Source organism: Lotus japonicus, chromosome 2 (assembly GCF_012489685.1).
Source record: "Lotus japonicus ecotype B-129 chromosome 2, LjGifu_v1.2".
NCBI lineage: Eukaryota > Viridiplantae > Streptophyta > Magnoliopsida > Fabales > Fabaceae > Lotus > Lotus japonicus.
The window spans coordinates 1038079-1053903 of record NC_080042.1 but is presented as its reverse complement, the minus strand read 5'-3'; the positions used below and the strand labels follow the sequence as shown (position 1 = coordinate 1053903).

The following is a 15825-nucleotide window of genomic DNA, read 5'->3' as shown; positions in this document are numbered from 1 at the left end:
TCTTGACCTTGTAAAGACCTGGTTTGCTTGTTCTAGCTCTTCTTCTGCTCTGGCTTGTTCTTGTAAAGGCCTAGTCTTCTTGGTCTAGCTCATCTTTTTCTTTGCATTGATCTTGTCTTGTTGCAATGTGCTTTGTCTTTGATCTTCACATTCTTCATGTAGATCTTCTCTTTGTCCTTGAGCTGACGCCTTTTCACCTTTCTTTTGTTGCTTTGATTCATTCTTCTTGTCTTCATTTGCTTCTCTTGGACTCCACCGTGTTTCCATGATCTGAATATCTATATGTCATTGTTTCCACAATCTTTGCCATTATTAAAACATATAGACTAATATGTTCTTATTAGAGGAAGCATTCATGTGAACCTTATAATACTTTATGCCGTGAAGGCTCAAATAATTAAAACGATACCCCTTAGTTGGAGTTGGTAGATAAGCCATGTTGGAGATGGAGTAGACATGGCTCTTTTAGTGTGAAATCAGCCTACTTTCATTTGCAAGAAATGAATATAAACAATGAAGCATGTGGCTCTTATGGTGCGGCTTTCCCATGGAAGAAACTCCTGGCAGTGAGGGTCCCTTTGAAGGTGAAACATCTTGGCATCCTGCACACCGTGTGGCAACAAATGCCCTTCCATGCAGGACAAATCTAGCGAACCGTAATATTGAAGTGCAGGATGAGTGCCCATTTTGCCAGCAACCAGTTGAGGAATCTCAAGATTGTAAGACCCGAGATTAGGAAGAAGGATAAACTCGATTAATTTCTTAGTTTAAGTGCTTTAATGCTTGTTTCGATGTGGTCTTTAAGTTTAACTTGTGTGATGGATTTATTCCAATTGGAATGATATTATGATTATTAATATCGAAGCTATTTCCTAAGTGTTTCATTCTTCGTTCGCCGGAGGATTCGGCTGCACTACGGAAAACGGTCGAACCGACGGGTTTTCTCCTAGAGCGCTTTTTCATCATCGAATTATTATTCAAATGTGAAATAAATATTTTCCTTATCATTACGATGATATATGCGTAATTTCGAGAATTTTGACTGTATCAATATAGGGTCAAGAAACTCGCCCGGTAGTATTTTCGGCTAAAAAACGAGTCGAGTTCGACTCGTAAACGAGCCAATCACGAAATTAGCCAGCTAATATCAGATTTTGGAGTTGAGTGCTCAGGTTTTGAGTGTTGGAGGGAAAGGCCAGTAGGATAGGCTCATGAACCAAGGCTAAAAAGGCTAGTATCATGATGGCTTTTGCCAAAAATACTTTGCATGGGAAAACGGACCAAAACCAAAAGTACAACCCTTCCATTCACTTTGGGAGTTGTCCATCACCTTGTCATAAGGGCTTCCCATCATATTTTCTGAGTAAAATCGAAGGAAAGGAGAGGATTCTAGAGAGATAAGTGGGAGAGAGTGTAGAGAGAAAGTTCTTCATCTTTTCTTCTTCAAGAACAAACCCTAACACAAATCCTTCTCAAACACCATCAAGCAGTCATCTTTATCTCTTCTAATCTTCACATAGGAGCTAACATTCAAGGTGAGGATCATGGTGATGGTTTCCAAATTCAAAAAGGAGCTATCTTTCTATTCATCTCTTCTAAAAACCGAGTTGTTGTTGTTTTTGTTCTTGTGGTGAGCTTGTGACCTCCTTGGCTTCATGGTTGTGAAAATATTTTTGGAAAAAGGTTGAAGCTTGATGTTAAGGCTTCGAGCTCTTGTGTTTTGAACCATAAAAAAAAACTAAAAATAATCGAACTTAGAAGGGAACCCACGCAGTCCCTATATCAAATGTGTTCCTCACTTTCTCTCTCCGTAAACCTCTTTTTCTCACCTATGCGCAGTGATTTCTCCTTCTATGTTCTAGTTCATCATTTTCTTCTTCCTTCACCAAGAATCAAACAATGCCCCACCATAACGATACATACTGTTGAAGGAAAAGTTTATCATTCAAGTGGAAGAGGTTTTGGGATGATTTTTAAGGGCTAGGGTTTGTGCTCTAAGGAACGAGAATAGTACCCACTCTTACAGAATGACTTATTTGGTTTATTTAGGTATCCTTTCAACCTACAAATTTCAATAATAGCATTATAGCATAGGTTAGAATTAAGTAGAATTATTTTAGGGCTTTGGGTACAAAATTGGGGATTTCGTAATTGCTCACGGGTAGTATGACATAAGCTAATTAATGCTGAAAGTTGGCGCCGTCTGTGGGGACCGGTAGATTTCAATTCCCGGACTACGTGGAACGCGATTCAGTTGCGTGAAGCTCGTCTTCTTTGCAGTTTTTCTTGGAAGATTGTGATATAGATCCTGCGTGATCCACAATTCGATTGGGAGAAGTTCGATTTTCTGCGAGAATTTGCGTGAGTTTGTGTGGCTGAATTCTCAGCCAGTCAACAAAGCCCGATTGAGCCTTCTCGACAACAATAAGGCAAGGAGCTGGAACAAAGCTACATCTCTTCCCCGCGCACTGCGAGGTTGAATCGGCACCGCCGCGCAGAGGCACGCCGTGCTTTGAGCAAAGACTTGCTATTACAAAATGAGTGTCTTCAGGAACAGTTGAGTTACTATCACCTTCGGTAGTGGAATCAAGAGGAAAATGCAGCTGAGGCCGCTGCTGAGGTCAAGCCTTTCTCGGCAACAGTGCGGGAGGTGACAATGCCAGACGGTATGACACACCTCGCGTTGGAGGCGTACGACGGGGAAACCGATCCGAAGGATCATTTGCTTCATTTCAATGCAAGGATAGCAATAAACGTGGTTTCTGACGCGGTAAAGTGTAGAATATTCCCATCCACGCTCCGAGGAGAAGCTATGGATTAGTTTGTGGCTTTGCCTTAGGGATCCCTAGCCAAGTTCCGCGACTTCTCATCAAAATTCATCGATCACTTTTCTGCGAGGGCGATCGAGGACCTGTTTGACATGCGGCAGCGGGAGCGTGAAACCATGGAACAGTATACAGAACGATACAGTGCCGCATCCGCAAGGGTTGAAGAACTGGAGCCATGCATGTGCGTGTGCGCTTTCAAAGGTGGTTTATCCTGGGGAAGGTTTAAGCGCAAGCTAAGCAGGGAACTGGCAAGTTCAATGATAGAAGTCTGTGCCAGAGCGCAAGACTACATCCTCGAAGAAGGAATTGAAGCGCACAAAAGGAAGCAAGAGAGGGCGACGAGCGTAGAGCTGGCGAGAAAACGGATACGGGAGGAGGAAGCAAATCGTGAGCGAAGGTCAAAAAAGCTGATCGACCTGTTAAGAAAGGCAAGGGAGAACAACTCAGTCGGCGATCTCGCCGAACAGTTGAGGCGAACCGGCGAATGAGGCTGAAGGGACGCACAGGTAAGGAGCTAACAAAGTCGCTCTAGGAAGTGGGAATCGAGGACATAAGCAAGGAAGGTAAGTACAGCACGAAGCTAGGACGCGATGTGAGGAATAGGCTCAAATAGTGTGAATACCACAACTTGGAAGGCCACGACACCACCGACTGTTTTACACTCAAGGGTCAAATCAAGCGGCTAATCAAGGCGAGACAATCTTGAGTGGCGAAGAGAAAGGAAGCTGAGGAAGTCGAAGGTGGCGAGGACGAAGGAACTGTGGAAACGGCTAATGTGATCATTGTTGGGAGCCACGGGGGCGACAGCAGTACATCGATAAGGGGGCAAAAACGAACAGGGGAAACACCGCCGATGGAAGTCTGCTCGGCTTGGTTCGAGGGCAACCACTCAGACATAATAGTGTCGTCCGCAGATTTTGAAGGAATCAAGACCTATTCAGACGATCCCTTATTGGAAATGGTAAGAATCAGGGGTTTCAACATGAGGAGGGTGCTGTTAGACCAAGGTAGCTTAGCCGATATAATCTACGGGAATGCATTCGAGCAGCTGGGACTGGGGGACGAAGACCTAAGGCCATACACAGAGAATTTGGTGGGATTCTCAGGAAAGCAAGTTCAAGTGCGCGGTTATGTGGAATTGGACACGGTTTTTGGAGTAGGCGAGGATTCCAAACTTCTGAAGATAAGGTACTTGGTCTTGCAGGTTGCGGCAGCTTATAATGTCATTATAGGGCGGAACACTTTGAATCGCCTTCGTGCAGTTATATCCTCAGCTCACCTCGTGATGAAATACCCGCTACCCTGCGGACGGGTGGGAAGGATAACAATAGATCGGGGAGGAGTGGAGAAATGCCGCGACCGTAGCCTTAACTTGTATGGCCGAGAGAAGGATAATGGTGGACACGGGAGTCACGAGAATCAAGGGACTGAGGGCGAGCAGGGACATCCAGCGGCGCAGTACCAAGACGTCGCGGGCGAGTTAGAAAGGCAGGTCGGCGAAAAGTTGGACAGGGGAAAGAAGGTAAAGGGACGAGATAAGGGAAAGAGTAGAGGAATATTGGCGATCGAGTCCAAGCTCACCATGGAGCAAGAGCGACGCTTGAGTACGCTGGTAAAAGACAACATCGATTTGTTTGGCGGAGAACAAGGAGGAACCTCTCCCAGGGGGCCACCTACATTGGACCAGCTCTTTGGGAAAGCTAATAGAAAGAACAAACAGTGTGAAAGTCGCCGAGATACAAGAGGATACGAACAGTCAGTGGACGGTAGGAAGAGGCCAAGGTACGCCGAGAGTGAAGATGAGCAACAATGGTTCCCTTCCTCCTACGGTGAGAAAGTTGGGCTGGGCGACGAGAATGAGGTGCTAGGTGTAATACTCTAATCAAGGAAGCAGCCAGAAAGTTAGGACTAAAAATAAAGTTGCACTTTTTTTCTCAGACACGGGAGTTTTTTAATGAGGCATCCCTCGGTGTAAAAATCTAAACAAATCAAATACAAAAGGATATTCTTAGCAATACTCCTAGCTATCGAACTGAGACGGCAGCCCGGTGGGAAAAATTCCCTAAAGGTGGCAATCCCAACACGACCTTGATGTCTGGGGATCGCTCCGGAAAGTCCGGCGCTGACCGTAGTCCATGCAGGCGACGTGTGCGGATGAGCTTCCCGTCGCCACTGGTTGGCGGTGTGCGTGAATAAAGCTCCTTATCCAACGAACCTCCCCGAAATTTGGGCGAGTCAAGTCTTCCTGAAATGCGGGAAGCACTTTTAACTAGGCTAAAAGTCTGGGTAAACCCATATGGCCATTGGGCCCCCAGCGTTGTAAGTCCCCACCTAATAATGCTGGAGGGGCCGCACCTGCTCTTACGAGAAATATTGGTGCGAACGAAAGCCTTGGTAAAATACCGAGCGAAAGTCCTAGTTATGTGTAGCACACTCTCGAAAAATTACTCACACGGAACCGGACGGCTAGCGCTGAAAACACGTGCTAGATGACGATGAACAAAAGGCGAAGATAAGTTGCGGGCCGCTCGCCTCGCCCGCATAATTGCCTTTTGTTTCACTTAAAAATTCATTCCTTCCTTCATTTATTTGTTTACGTCGTTATGATTTCCTAACTCAATTATTTGTTTGCTCGCATGATCTTATTAGTGCACGACAAAACAATTTGGGACACAAACTTTTATTCAAATACTCGACTTAGTACATTTAGAAGGGAGGGTCTCTCTTCATTCTCCTACATTCTTTGCGCTGCTCTGTTCTCTCGAGCTCCAACCGGTGTTGCCTGTACCCCAAGTCACAGAGTTTCCGGATTAACTCCTCCTTTTCAGGACCTTCTTCTGCCGCCTCCAGAGATGTTATCACCGTTTCCTTTTCCTCCAGCAGATCCAGCTCTCGCTGGCAGAGCTCTTGAATTTCTTCCACGAAGGAGAGAAAATCCCGGAGGATGGCGTCCATTTCAGGGCTCAGATCCATTCCCAACAGTTTGTTGGTCAAGTCGTAGACATTGGGATCTTTTGGATGCCTGGCGTTAATGAAGAGATCTTCATCAAAAGCTTTTTTCCTGAGCTCTTCCAAACAAGCGATGTAACATGTCATTTCCTGTGGCGTTTGATGTTTGTAAGAAAGATGGAGTTTGATGTTTCAGGAAGATGAGGAGATATGAGCTTTACTCGGCGGTTAGACTCCATTTATAGCTTCAGTTTTATCTCCGGAGAGTTAATAATGAAGCAGTTTTACGAGGAGTTTGCCTTGAAAGGAGGTGCAATTTGTGTTGAAAAGCTTAAATGCCCAAGGACGGTGGTCAGCGATAGGCTGTTGGGATTTTAGGAACGTGTTTAATTTAAGGAACGTGTTCAAAGCAATTAAAAAAAAAGGAAGATAGAAGAGCGCGGAAGATTCTCATTCAAAAAGTAAGAAGATGGGGCATTAATACAACAAAAGTTATTAACATTTTCATGGTCGTTCCACATCTTCGTTTGATAGGAAATGCTCGGCAGAGAAGCCTGGAGGGTCGGGGACCCCAATTAGCCCTGCAAGAGTAACCTTTTTGAACGCCCCCATCTGGCTTAGATCAATCCGAGGATGGAGATGCTCGATTTGAGCCTTGGCGAGGAAAAAACCTCGGCCGCGTTCGAAAAGGGCAGCGGTAACAGCTTCGGACCTGATTTTCGCCTCTAAAGCTTCTGTGTCGAAAGGGGCCAGGGGTTTCTCCAGGGACAAGGCCTCGTCTTTCTTTGCCAGTTCCTCGTCTTTCTTCGCCAGCTCATCACCTTTCCTCGCCAATTCATTGTCTTTCCTTGCTAGTTCAAAGCGGAGATTCTCAAGGTCAGCATCCATCGAAGCTAATAGATCTGCCCTCGCATTTGATTCCAGCCGCACCTCTTGCTGCAGTTCGGAAAGTTTTCTCTCCAATTCAGAAATCTTCCTATCACGGAACTCCAAGCTGACTTCAGCACGGGAGGACTGCTCGTTTATCTCTTTGGAAAAGGAAGTCTCCTTGGCGAACAGCTGAGCAGTGAGTGCCTCACGTTCCTTGGCAAGTTGGGTGTTGAGGGTGTGGAGGCGAGATACCTCAGATCGCAACGCGTCAGCGTCTCGGGCGGAGTGACTATAGTAGTGAAAAGCGTGGAGAACCGTCGCCAACGCGCCTTCGGACACTCTGCGTAATCCATGCTCTTGAGCCTTCTCATTCATCTTAGCCACCTGGGCGGGCGTAAGGGATAGGGAGTATGGCAGCCCTCGACTCTCAGAGCTCGAAGAGGGAACATTCGGCGGCGGCGGAGAAGTTTCGCCAGCCGATGTCGCGCCTTGACCAAGGGACGGCGGGACAACTGTTGGCTGGGAGCAGGCCCTATCCACGGATTTACTTTGAGAATTTGGAGGAGGAACCGGCATCACCCGCGAAGATTCGCCAGGGCGGGTTAAGTTGTTGGAAGGATGTAGCTTTTTTAGGGAAGGGCGATGGGATTCCTCGCCGAGGGGTCGCTTCTCGCCCGCTTGGATTTTCGGCATGGATGCCTTGTCACCGTTTAGATTTACTCGGGGAGGAAAGGAAAAAAATTTCTGACTCTTGAACAAACCTAAGATCTCTCCACTGACTTTGTGCATTTCTCCTGGGATAAAAAGAGCGAGGGTGAAATTCAGTTAAAAAAAAAAAAAAGAAATAAAACGTAAAGTAAAAGAAAGGAAGAAAAGTTCACCAATCACGCGGGCACAATCCGAAACCGGAAGCTTGGCTAAGAAACTGATAACTGCTTTATTAACAGAAGTCAAGGAGTCCTCGGGCGGGTCTATCACCTGGTGCACTTCTCGGGTCCAGTAAAGCGGGAATCGGGAAACCCCGTCTCTATGAGTAAAAACCTCAGGATATTCATGGGAAACCACAACTCTGAAGAACTTCCGAGCCATGCCGACAGTAATGTTGGGCCAAAAGGGGTTGAAACGCTGCCGGCCGGCCCTGGCTTCCAGAGCGACCCAACTACGCGGGGAAGAGGGCTGGACAGGCACGTGGTAGAAGTAGAAGAATTGGGAAGGTTCAGGCTCTTGTTGAATTGTATCACAAAGAATTTCGAAGCAACGCAAGAAGGCCCAGCTGTTGGGATGAAGTTGGCTAGGGGCGACGTTGATGCTCTGGAGAACTGAACAAATGAAGGGGGAAAAGGGAAATTTGATTCTCAAGTTTGTGAACATATACTCGTAGGTGTAAAAGAAGTGAGGGGCACCTACGAAGCGATCCGAGGGGTGAAGCCAAGGGCGTTCAGTGGGCGAACAAGCGCTAAAGCGCATGAGATTGTCAAGAGGTTTTTTGTGGCAGAATCCACTAGATTTTGAGGAAATCTCCCAAATGGACGATTCCTGCTCTATGCTGGATCGCTGATTGGGCATTGTCCCGTCGGGAAGAGCTACCTGGATAGGGGCCTTCAGGGATTCCCAGGTTTTTATCCGGAAATAAGCAATGTCTTTTTCTTCAAGAGGGGTGCCCCCCAGAGGGGGAACATACCGAAGGGGAGTAGCGACGGTAACATCACGATTGGAGTTCTTGGTCTGACGATGCGGCATCTTTACAGGAAAATGGTGAAGTGTGAAGGTCACAATGGCAATTGGAAGGGAGCAAAGTAGAAGAATAAAGGTTTGAGCTAATTGAGAGGGTTAAGATTTATGAAGGAATGGTTCTAGAAGCGGGAGGTAACGTGTCAAGGGTAGGGGCATGAAGAGGGGGATCGTGCCCCATGACGTCAGGAAAAGACGTAAGAGTGGTTGCGAGATTTTGGGGAGTGGGAAGGATGCATTAAAAGAAAAACTGAAACCGTCGACGTTGATTGGCTCAAATTCAAACTGACAGGTTCTGAAACGACCCGAAAAGACGTTCCAAAGGGGGTGGGTGAAGTTCTGCGGATTTTCTGACTTTCACATCGTTTCAAAACACGACGCGTGGCGCAAGCTCAGTCTATGATAGAAGTGACAGTTCAGAACATATGCGTGGTCGTGCTGAGACGAATGGATCAGATGTTATCGCCACGATGGGATCGAATGTCATTAGAGCGAACTGGCTTGTGGACTCGGATCGCCCGGGAGAAGGGGGCGCGGCCAGAAGACTAAAGCATAGGTTGTAGAAAGTTTTGTTTAAAAGGCCATGTCGGCCGTGAATCTTCATTTTTTGAGCATTAATTTTTAGTCTTGGTCAACTTCCTTAGGGTTATCGCCTCAATTTATGCTTAAAGACACACTCAGCTCTCATGCTTCGAGCTCGGTGTCTTGTGGACTTGTGGACTGGGCGAGGCCCCAAGGTCCCTCGCCCAGGAGGCTCAACCTTAGACATAGGACGAAGCCAGGTCTTTTGGGCCTTGCATCCCGAGGCCCAACTGGCCCATTTGAATAGATAGGAGGTACGAAGGCCCAACCCCAAATCTATAAATAGGGGACAGTTACCAATCGTAAGGGACTTTTAGCTCATTTGGCAATAACAATATTGAAATTCAGTTATATTTTCTCTCTCTAAGCAGTTATGAGCTCATCTCTCTAAAATCTCCGATCACATTCCACACACTCTTGACACTATGCCTTGATTCTATGTTCTTGGCGTGAACATGAACTTTAAAAGTTGATTTTGAGACTTTTGATGAGACTTGAAATGGTTTGAGAAAACGGTTTTGGGGATCCTTGATAGAACCCCGTAGCCGTTAACGAAGGTAACAGCCTAGGTGCACCTAGCTAGTTTGATTCCCGGAGGAGAGGACTATCCGTTAGATGGAGCCGCCCCTATCGGAGAGGTCATCCCTTAGGAGGAGAGGGCTATCAACGAGATGGAGCCGCCTCATGGTTCTACATGTGTGGCCCTATGATATTAAATTTATGATTTTATGTTTTCATATGTGGACATGATTTTAACTGTATTCATTTAAAGCATTATTTATGAACTTTATGATTTTTGTCAAGTTCGTTGTTGGAATGATTTGAACTGATATTATTGATGATATAAATTATTTATACTGAGTTGAGATTATTGATGATATAAATTCGTTATACTGAGTTGAGAGCAAAAAACTTGTGTCTATTATGTTTCCCCTACCTGTTCATGGTGATTGTAAAATCCTCACTAAATCTTTGTGACTTACCTCATTCCTTATTTTTCCCCACAGATTTTTCAAGCAACTGAGTAGCAGACGGTTGCCAGATTCAGACCATTCGGCAGGTTATTATACTTGTGTCTTTTATTTAATTCTGGCTATCTACAGCTATAGGGAGTCCTAGGTGGATTTAATTTGGGATTGTTATCTATTGTTTTATTTTAAGAGTTGTCACTGAGTGCTAGAGTTAGATTTTATATTTTTCTTGGAATTCTGGTTATGGAAAAGTTGACTAGCAGATGTTGTTATTTTGATATTATTGAAAGTATAGAAGAGATTCAATTGAAATGTTATAACATTATGTGTACACGTTTATTTGGACTAAAAATTGTTTGGAAATGATGTTATGAGGAAGAGGCTTGCAAGGCTAGGGTGATAGTCTGTGCACCGGTTACGACTTAGAATCTTGGGTCGTGACATAAAGCCCTCGCTCTAGGCTTCAAAACCACTCCAGTTTTGGGACTAGTCACTAGCCTCCACGAGAACTAGCAAACATTGCCTCTTGACAACTATGCAGCGTATTGTGTAAAACTCAACTAACATATGCATATTCAGACTATCTCCAAGTCTTAATTATTTTATCATATTCATCACCAGCTCAACAATTCAAATCATCTCCAATTTCACAAAACACCACTTACATGTTATCAATCACACAACTTGCAATCACAATAACTTAACAACTTAACACATAACATCAATTTAGAAATAACATCATATAATGAACTATTAAACAGATGTAAATTAAATATAATTTATATATAACAGGTTCTGCAACTATTATACAAAAACTGGATTCTTCCGAATTTTCCCCAAAAACTCATCTCCCTGCACCATCTCCCTCATGCGCGCGCTGCCGCGCGCACCACTACCTACATGCGCCACCTCCCTCGCGCGCAACCCTCGCCATGGCCGCACGCCACTGTGCCATGCGCATCACCACGCCCGCGCAACCCATCTTTTTTCGAAAACAACATTTGCACCTAAAATGACTCATTTTATTCAAAACAGTTATAAACTGTACAACAACCTAGGTGAATTTTTAAATACCTCAAATACACTCAGAAAATTCCAATATTTTTATCATGGTTTCCTATACAGATTTTGTAAATCCCTGTAAATTTACAAATCTAAATTTGAAGTACAAAATTCAGGAAAAATCTAGCACTAACAGCAATTCGTGGAAACGAGACAACTTAACCGATTCTCACTAAAATGTAGATAACTCGAGCTACAGACGTCGGAATGACGTGAAACCAGCGGCAAAAGTTTTATAACAGAAAGAGCTACAACTTTTATGAAGACTACTTCTTCAAATTCGGTCAATAACACAGCTAGAAATAGGGTTCAAGTGCTCGTAAATTTCTGCAGCCTCATGCGCGGCGCGCTACCCCCTCTCTTCCACCCACAATTCATAACCCTAAATTCAACTATCCACCTTCAGTTTAGAAAAAATTTCATTCTAGGGTTCCTAAATCAGGCTTTCTATCATTATCCACTATCATACCAATCCAGAGAACATGAATTCAAACCCTTACCTCTTGAAGATCAAATTCTATGTTTTCTTCTCTTTTCTCCCCTTCTCTCTTTCACGCTTCTTTTCTTCTGCTCTGCTAACTCCTCCAATTCTCAAATTCTGATTTCTCTCTTATTATTTCACTCCTAACCCTAAAATAGTCTTATAATGGGCCCCACTTCCAACTACTCACTTAATTATCTTATAAAATCAATTAATCACCTTATTATATAATATAATCTCATAATCACCTTATTATATAGTAAAATCACATATTTATTCAAATCACTATATAACCTAATAATAATTAAAATAAATTAATAAATAATCTACTAATCGGAAAATCGGAAAATGAACATGATGATTTATGGATTGCTTATATTCTTAGATGTTTGAATAACATGAATACGAATAATGAAATGCTAAGCGCCTTGATGTTTGAGGACATGAATACTTGTTGAGAACATGATGAATGATAACATGCCTAAATTCCTTAAAGTTTGAGAACATGGATACTTGTTGAGAACATGATTACTTGTTGAATATGATATGATGAAATCTTAGGATATCTATGATGAGTATATGCCTTACTTATGTTCACATGACGATTAATGAAGTATGCTTCATAGTATCAATTCGTATACGATGTACATATATGGGTGATGTTGATCGACCAAGAATCGAATGTGGAGCCTAAGATGGTTGGGCTACCGTGGTGACGGATAGTTGGTGGCACCTATGAGTTGGTGATCCCGATCACTCATGTCGAGGTGTGGCGAAGTCATCATCGAACGACATCGTAGTATAACTACGTTATATGATTAATCATGAAGCATAACATTGCATTGACCGAGGGTACCGTGTGGAAAGGGTACACCGGGGTGTTGGCTAATGACTGCATGGTGAAGGGTCATTAGATAAGTAGCAATTGACTGCATGGTGAAGGGTCTTTGTCCCGCCTGCCTTGTAAGGAGGTGACGTTTATCCGGATCATGGTGTGCATTGAGCATCGAGCATATTGCATACGCTAACAATATAAAGACACATAGGTGCCCTTGAACGTTGTCGACGTTAGAGTGTTGGTTGTTGTCTTTTGACTTTTGTAGATGGATGAATACCCGATAAGGTACAACGTGTGGTTTGTGGGCCTGGTGCTTATACATGTGAATATGCATGATTTTACCTGCTTGTATGTGTGCACGTCCTACTTATGGCCTTGTGGTTTAAGAAGTTGACCCTTGCATTTCTTCTATCTATGTACTCTCGACGTTGTTACCTTAGAAGATGACCAAGAGGCCGATGAATGTGTGGGAAGGGACGCATCATTCGGGGAGTGCGACCTTTACCCTTACTAATAAGGAGGAGTGGACTGGATTGTAGCTGAGGGCTGGGTAGTTTGGTTGTCGGTCAGATGAGCCACTCATTGTATTCTTGGGGGACAGGGTAGATCTCATTGTTTTGTATTATTCTATTCAGACGTAGTGACTTGTAATTGACTACTTATTTCCTCTTGTTGAGGTGACTTGTTGTAAACTCTTTCTATTTATTTATGTTGGGTATTATGTATGCATGTTGTAGAGCATTACTAAGAAAAAAATATACCTATGCATTTAAGACAGGTTGCATTTTAAGGCGGCTCAAGGTTACTAAGTAACCCCTGAAAATCGGGGCGTTACAAAGATCATCTCTTTCTGCAATGTAATTAGGGTCGTGTTGCTTTGGTTCTCCCACCTGTTGGGCGTTCGTGCAGATGAGGTTAACTCTGAATTTGTTCCTTGGCTTGCGAGCGTGCTGTGTGAGAAAGAAAGGGAGCTGGTGGCTCAATTATTACAGGGCATGTACGTGATTTGGAAGGCCAGAAACGAAGCTCATTCCAATAATAATAGGCTCGATCTAAGGGAGACAATGGCACGAGCTCTGCGTTGTTTGGAAGAATGGATGGAGGCACAGAAAAGCAGGCGTGGAGCAGGGGAAAGAGCATCCACTACAACATTTTGGTCCTACGGCAACGCCTGGAAAGTGTAGCAGAATCCATAAAAACCGTTCTCTTTTCTTTCAGAAACGTTTTCACAGGTGTGGTAGTCTAAGGCGTTGCCTAATCCTAGCGCTACGCTTTTAGGGATCAAAGAAAACACATCCAGAAAAGCGTTGGCGTTTCAGTTATTAGAGAACGTTTCTCGAGTATTCTAAGGAAACACTTTTACACTCGTTTTCTGTGATGTCATAGAAAAAGCGTTCCCCACGATCATAAGGAGAACATAAATAAAAGCGTAGTCATAGGTATTTGAGAACTTTTTTATTCGTAGGTCAAAGGGAACAGTTTTGCAACCATTGCCATTTTGTATACTACATCCAAACCATACAACCGAACTTCAAGGATTCCTAAGATATTTTAAATGCTCCATTTACCAATAATGATTGTTAACCACATTTGCAGCAATCAAATATAGGATGAATCATAGCCAAATAGAAAGGAATAAGTACAACCGAAGACAGATCACGAAGAAAAATGAGAGACAAAAGAAGGAAAAATTATGAGTCTTCATCTCAAAATGATTTTGTATGCACCTTATCTTAAAACTCATTAATTTTTTACCATAGTGAAACAAGAGCTATGAAAGCTAAAATCTAAATTCATGATTTAAGAAATGAGTTTGGAATCATAAATAAACTACAAATATCATATCAAATAAGAAACACTGAGAATCCAAAATTTAAGGTACCTAAACATTGTATTGTATAGCCTTTCTTGAACCCTTTGTTGAGAAGAGTCTTCACCGTTGTTTCCCATTGAACGGGTGAAGTAACCTTCAAGCCGCTGTAATGGCCTACAATGAGCAAAAATGCAATAAAAAATCTTATACAACATTGACACTTATCAATGGAACCAAATGTGTTATATGTCTCCCCTCCATCATATACACTAAAGAAGAATGCATCAATGTAATATAAGGCTTCACTGTGTTGAGTTGCTCTATTCACTTCGGCATTGGGGTCACAGTAATGACTACAAATTGCAGCACCAAAACCAATCATAGATCAAAAGATTATCATACAAATAGGTGGATTCATTGACACCTGAAAATGAATTCCAGTCTAATCTAATCTAATCCAAGTCCAGTTTTGGTTAGCATGTAGTTTTATGGTAGTTTTTCAACTAAGATAAATGTGAAGGAAAGAACAACCAACTAAATGCTGCATAAGTGCTTGGCATTTCATCAAACAGTTGGTAGAATCAACTTCAAAGAATAGAAAACCTAGAAAATCGAAATGGAAATGAAGGTGTACCTTCTGGAAATCTTGCGGCACTAAGCCAGGGAGGTAGAAGCAGACACCGCCATAGATGAAGGGCAGAGGAAGGAGGATCACAAGGGCGCGAGAGAGATCTCCATACAGGATAACCTGAAAATGAACAAAATCAAAATTAAGTCGACACAAAACGAATCAATCACTCTTCTTCCAGAAACCAAAAATCTTTGAAACTGAATCCTTCCGATTTCATCATCGCAGAGGCAGCGATTATGGAGCTTCGAGAAGAAGAATGGAGCTTCGCGATTTGATGCATGAGTGCATCGATTAGGTCATGACCAGCGTCGATTTTGTGGCCATCGTCTCCAGTCGCTCTCACCGTTGCCAGTCGTAGTTTGGGTTCGGGTTCGCCTTCAACACCGGCGAGGGTTGGTGGTGTCGCGGTGGCTCAGAAACGGCGGTGAAGATCGATGACCGATGCGCGGCGAGGATGGGCTTCGGCGATGGGAACGACGCAGACATGAACACGAGATGAGAAATTGAGAATATTTTCACTTTTTGTTGAACCTACCCATTACATTTCTTTTGGTTTTTATTTTTCAGATGATTGAAGTTTTTCATTTTTATTTAGTTATTAGTTATAGTTATTTATTTAGTAATGATCTTTAGCAACATCATTTGAAGTGTTTTCATAAAACAAATGTGATAAAAGCGTTCTCGATGTGAACTGCAATTTTTTTTACGCACAAACAGAACAGATATGAAAACCGTGTACAAATGTCATCTATGACAACGCTTTTCTGTCCGTAGCAGGGCGATGCGTTGCCGTAGGACCAAAATGTTGTAGTGATCCAAGGAGAAACGATGGCAGCCTCCTTCGTCAGGTTTGGTCAAAATCAATGTCGGTGCTGGTTGGTCTGGAACCCAGAACACATCACTACTAGAAAAAAGACTTTTCACATCAGGGTTTTCACATCGGTTAAGCAATTACCTGATGTAAAAGATGACGCGGTGGCAATATTGAAATTATGGTGAACTTTTATTATAGTTTTCACATCAGTTAGGAATATGTCTGATGTGAAAAGTAATTAGGAAACACTTTTTA

The 15825-nt window shown here is 43.3% G+C and overlaps 1 long non-coding RNA gene across 1 annotated transcript; it reads right to left on the bottom strand.

Annotated features, from left to right (window-relative positions):
• Positions 1 to 14088: 14088 nt before the first annotated feature.
• LOC130737363 (uncharacterized) lies at positions 14089 to 15331 on the bottom strand. Its single transcript, XR_009018629.1, has 2 exons — positions 14760 to 15331; positions 14089 to 14299 (listed from the first exon to the last, which is right to left on the bottom strand). It is a non-coding gene; the product is annotated as an uncharacterized LOC130737363 (long non-coding RNA).
• Between the last annotated feature and the right edge of the window lie 494 nt (positions 15332 to 15825).